The sequence below is a fragment of the Mustela erminea genome, chromosome 5, assembly GCF_009829155.1.
Source record: "Mustela erminea isolate mMusErm1 chromosome 5, mMusErm1.Pri, whole genome shotgun sequence".
Lineage (NCBI taxonomy): Eukaryota > Metazoa > Chordata > Mammalia > Carnivora > Mustelidae > Mustela > Mustela erminea.
In genome coordinates, this window is record NC_045618.1 from 97,600,361 (window position 1) to 97,606,360 (window position 6,000).

Consider the following 6,000-nt stretch of genomic DNA (forward strand, 5'->3'; position numbering starts at 1 on the left):
TGGCATGTTCTGTATATATTTTTTAAAGTTTACATGGTTTCACAATAATACTTGTTTTAAAATTCAATCTTGTTATGTTGAGATACTTCTACATATTTAAAAAGGAGAAAACTGAAAATCTTTTATGAACATCTTTGTCAAGTTTCTGTTAGTCATTATTTTATTGCTGACTCTGGCAGAGCAACCATGCCAGGAAAACTTAAGCCTTAAGCCTCCTGTGGTTCCTTATGTCTGAATACTCTTCTCCTCCACGCCCCCGCAAAAAAATTTTGGTCTCTTCTGATCCGATATTTTATTAATATTAACCTCAAAAGGGCCTTTCCTGCTCAATAACTAAGTCGTTCATCTCAATCCTTCCTATTTCTCTTCACTATTTTACTTTTCTCTATAAAAATTAGCATAGTTTCTACTTATATATGTATTTTTATTGAATGCCTTCCACCACTAAAATATAAGTTCCATGATAACACTGTATATCCAGTACCCATAAAGTGCCTGCTATATAGTAAGTACCAAATAAATATTTGTTGAATGGGTAAGTGAACAAACAAATAAGAAACTTAATATCAGATTGTATGCCCTTACCCCCATAGAATGTCTTAGTGCATGAGAGTTGGGATTCATATTTACTCAAAATCCCACTGAACTCTTGAAAGTTCTCTTTTCTTGATACCTTTGCTTCCAATACTTTGCAGCCTCTTGACATCAGGATTCAGGCAGATAAACCCATGGATGGTTCAAAGACATAAGAGCTTTGATTAAGATTTACTACCAATGAGAATAAAAAAATGTGAATTACCACAGTGATCCAAGATAATTTAACTGTGTGTGTAGCAGACACTGTGTCCATGCAGAAGATCTTATTTTCAGGATTCTTTATTTCTCATAGCCACTGCACTGTGACTTAGCTGAAAGAAATTGAGACTCTTTCCTCAAGATTTACAACACCCAGAGGAAGGGTAAATAAATTTTATGTTCTTTACCCTCCTCAGAGCTAATAACAGAAAGAAAAGAAATGATAAACACTCAAAACACTTAAGAGAAGTGGTAAACGAGACTTCAGAAAGCCCAGAGAAAGTGGACTAGCATTGTCATAAATACCTATTTGAAATGCCAGATTTCTGATGTCTTCTCATACTTTCAATGAATCTTTTAGACAGGGTTTTAAGGCAGATGTCTATGCTGAGTGAGTGTTGAGCATGTTACTTCTGCTCTATAATGATGTGATTTCAGTTGAGAGGTAATTCACACCAGTTATTCCAACTCATGTTAAAATAACAAGATGAGAAGCATTTCAGGCCAGGCCATCTCTTGGAGCAAATGTTTATGACTACACCACAGCTGTACCATCATGTGATGATGTAATATGTCTTAAAATGATAAAGAAGGTATTTTAATTGAGCTAACAAAAGTAAAAAAAGCTAAAGACAACTTTTTATATTTAGAGTTACAAGCTTTCTAGTCTTAGAGTAAAAATATGTTTTCTTTTCAATTTTTTTCTCAAGGAATTTTATAGACTCTGACCCAGAAAGCTTGCCACAGTAAGTGCATTTCTTTGTCTGGGATGTTGCTACCAAGAATACAGTAGGCTCCAGGATTTTGTTCTTTTGTTTTGTGTGTGTGTGTTTTTTTTAAGGAGACAAATAGCTTTATGTTGGAAACACATGGTGTTATTTGCAATAAGGTCCTGAAAAATGTAGAAATGAGAAGCTATGGATGGGGGCTGGAAAGATATCTTCTGTACGAGGTTTGAATAACTGTTGTAGAGATTATTCATTTAAATTAGCAATTATTTTGTTTCCTTAATACCATGATTTTACATATGACTTTTTTTCCTCTTTGAAAAGATGAAGAATTCAATGAGTTCTAAAGTGTGTAATACCTCCCTCCCCTCACACATACACACATACACACACACACATGAATCATGTCTTTAGTAGTACCTATATAGTACACTATATGCTGTGAAACTAGAAGCTGGGTGCTATTGTGAACCGAGATTTCCTCTACTGTTTGAGCCCCAGTGAAAACTATCCTTGTGTCTTTATGATAATTCTTATTTATACCACTAGTAAATTATTCCTGGAATTTATGAGATTGTTTGTTATTTTGACTAAGATATATATGGGGAGATTGCCAAAAGACAAAGATCTTCTATTGTGCATTTATAATTTGGCATGAATTAGATTCTTCTTCCTCTTCTCTTCTCCTTGTGGCCCTTTCTCTCTATCCCTCCCTCCTTATTTCTTCTACTCTCATCTCCTTTTCCTTCTTTCTTTTCACTTCTTTGTCCATGTCTGAAATCACTATGGGATCACTCAGCACTCCCAGAGAAAATGGAAAAAGCACAAAATCCCTCACTCTTTGCAAATATCTGTCATTCTAGCCAAAGGAATCTTGCTATTTAATGCTAGCCAAATGCAAATATCAGACACTTATTCTAAGAGGTTGTGTGTTCCACCAGAAGATTCATGGCTAGGTATCAATGGATGGTTACCAATCCTAGCTCTCTCAACAATAAACTCAGGAAAACTGATCATTTGTTCTGCCTCTGCTTTCTCATCAATGAAGTGACGACACTACCAGTTGTGTATAAGGTAAGGTCATCTTTCAGTGGCAGCTCTTCTACTTTGTGCTAATCTCCAGGAATGCTTAGAAATGTCGTCCCGACACTTGATAGGAATAGGGATATGTTAGCTACTTATAAAGTGCAAATTACAGTTTGAAACTCCCATATAATATAGGTGCCCAGTGCTAAATTACCCACACTGTTTTGGGATGGATTAAAGGTTTACACTCAGTTCAATCTGCACAACCTGGCTTTAGCTATATAACCAGTTAGCTATCAAAAAATACCATTGTAGGGGTGCCTGGCTGGCACAGTTGGTTGACCATCTGACTCTGGATTTTGGCTCAGATCATGATCTCGGCTCATGAGATAGAGCCCTGTCATGAGCCTCCATGCTCAGCCCAGGGTCTGCTTAAGATTCTCTCCCTTTTTCTCTGCCCCTGCTGATGGTGCTCTCTCTCCCTCTCTCTCAAATAAATGAATAAATAAATCTTAAAGTACTGCTGTAAATTTTTGACTGGGCAACCCTGAAAGCAAGATGCCTTGCATGTCTTACTGATTTATAATCTGATGAAAAGAACATCTGCAGTTGAGAATAAACATGGGACTGCACCTGGAAGTGTCAGACCCTCTATGATGGGTATGTTCTTCTTTCTCCTAATGTGCCATACTCTTGACTTTTACTAAAGGTTTTTGTCACCACACCCTATGGAGACTTGTGAGTCCTTTCTACCAATTATCAGGCCCTTTGTAACTGATTCACTTGAACTTTTTCAGATATAGTTGAGAGGTTGACTTGGATTTTTTCTTCTTTGCATTCACTCTTACTACAGTAAACATATTTGCAAAACAGAACATAAGGGAAAGAGTAATAAAGGATTTGTTCTTATCTCCAAAGCTGTTTATCATTATAAATCACTTTAGAGAAATATCAGATTATAAAATATAAGGGTACATAATTTCTCAAGGGATTTTTTTGGGAAAACACACACACACACACACACACGCACGCACACACACACACAAAATCTTCCAAACATTAAGAAGTAGTGTTTGACATTTATTTTGACTCAGCAAAACAGAATTTTATGGTCATAATATATTGTGTATGTTAATGCTTAGTGTTATTATTGTCTTTCCTAAAAATCTGCAAATAAGACTTTTCAAAATTAACCAGTAGCTATTTCCAATTTTAGATAGTAATTTATGTTTATATCTTAGTGAACTTAAGAGTCTTGACCAGATACCTTTAAAAACAAAACAAAACAAAACAAAACAAACAAACAAAAAAAAAACCCAGTAATTTAAAGTTTATTCCAGCTCTAATGCAGGTTATTCTGATTTTAAAGTAGCATCACATGGCATTCCTCTGAGTCCTTTCCCGAGATGTTCTTCTGTACTTACCTCTCTGTTCTATACATCCAAGCAGTCTCTGGCACTGGGGGTTATCTGGGTTTGGATCACACAGCAGTGAACAAATGGATACAAGAGCTTGAGAAATAGTTAAAGCAGGAGACCACTGTGATCTTAGAATATCGAGACAAATGCTGCCATTACTGTTAATATTTGGATGATAAATTCTTGTTGCAAATGCAACCTTAGGTGGTGTGAAGAGGTATCTGTAGGAAGATGAATTGTCCAAAAGAATACACCACCTTGATATGAGCTGTCATTAGGTCCCGCAATTGTGGCTTGCCAATGAAACACATCATCTCCAACTGAACTTGCCAAACATTGTGCTGGAGGATCATGGCCCAAATACCCAAATACCCTTTAAGGCGGTCTTAGTTTGCAGTTTTTTTTTTTTTTTATTTCTATTTTTTTATAAACATATAATGTATTTTTATCCCCAGGGGTACAGGTCTGTGAATTGCCAGGTTTACACACTTCACAGCACTCACCATAGCACATACCCTCCCCACTGTCCAAAACCCCACTGCCCTTCCCTCCCCCCCCCCCCAGCAACCCTCAGTTTGTTTTGTGAGATTAAGAGTCACTTATGGTTTGTCTCCCTCCTGATCCCATCTTGTTTCATTTATCCTTCTCCTACCCCCCTAACCCCTGACGTTGCATCTCCACTTCCTCATATCAGGGAGATCATATGATAGTTGTCTTTCTCCGATTGACTTATTTCGCTAAGCATGATACCCTCCATCCACGTCGTCTCAAATGGCAAGATTTCATCTCTTTTGATGGGTACATCAACAGATGAATGGATAAAGAAGATGTGGTATATATATACAACGGAATACTATACTATGCAGTTTGTAGTTATTTTATAATCATTCTTATTAAGGCATTTTAAAGTAATGCTTTATTTTATTGTTTATCTTCCATGTTTTCTAAGAGTTATCATTAGCTGTCTCTACCACCTTTCTATAAAAGCCATAGTCACTGAAGGGTGCATTTTAGCATTTGAAACCTCAGTAGTATTCATAAAATGAATATTAAAAGACACATTGCATTTTTTTATTATCTTGAAAAAAGAGAATATTATGACTTCTGTGCCAACTGTCAAACTCCACTTTAGTAAAGAATATATGCATATATTTATAACACCTTGTACTATACACACAAGCACACCCATGTGTTAATTTTTAATGTCATGTTTTCAAACTGGACAACAACAGGAGAGATACTAATAAGGACCATCTGCTACTTTAAACTTTGCCCTATGTTTTTAATTTCAGTCATGAGTCTCTTAAAGAAAAACAAAAAACATGGGACACCTGGGTGGCTCAGTAGGTTAAAGCCTCTGCCTTCAGTTCAGATCGTGATCTCAGGGTCCTGGAATTGAGCCCTACATCAGGCTCTCTGCTCAGAGGGGAGCCTCTCTCTCTCTGCCTACTGGTGATCTCTGTCTGTCAAATAAATAAAAAAAAATTTTTTTTAAAAAGAAAAAAAAAAGTGACATCAGGGACGCCTGGTGGCTCAGTTGGTTAAGTGCCTGCCTTCGACTTGGGTTCTGGGTCATGATCCCAGGGTCCTGGGATAAAACCCCGCCACCAAGCTCTCTACTCAGCCGGGAGTCTGCTGCTTCCTCTCCCACACCCTTTCAAATAAATAATTAAAATCTTTAAAAAATCTTGATATCATACACATCCACATTAAAGATGCACCAATATAATTTCATTTAGGGGACAGCGATTTCTAGCCCCCAGGGTTCAGGACACAGAAGAGGTTTTAACACTTTTTTTTTTTCAGTTTATACTACCCTATTTCCCTGCTTCACATTTTATATTCCTATGATTGCCTGAATAGAAATAGTTCTATTTTTTTTTCTTTTGAAATAACACTGTCTATCCTAGTTTCTGAGATAATACTGCAACATTTTCAAAGTGATATTCACCTCAGCTCTCTTGATCTCTCCAATTAAATTGGTTTTACCTTTTCTACCTTTAAAATCAACTTTACTTTAATAGATACCCCAA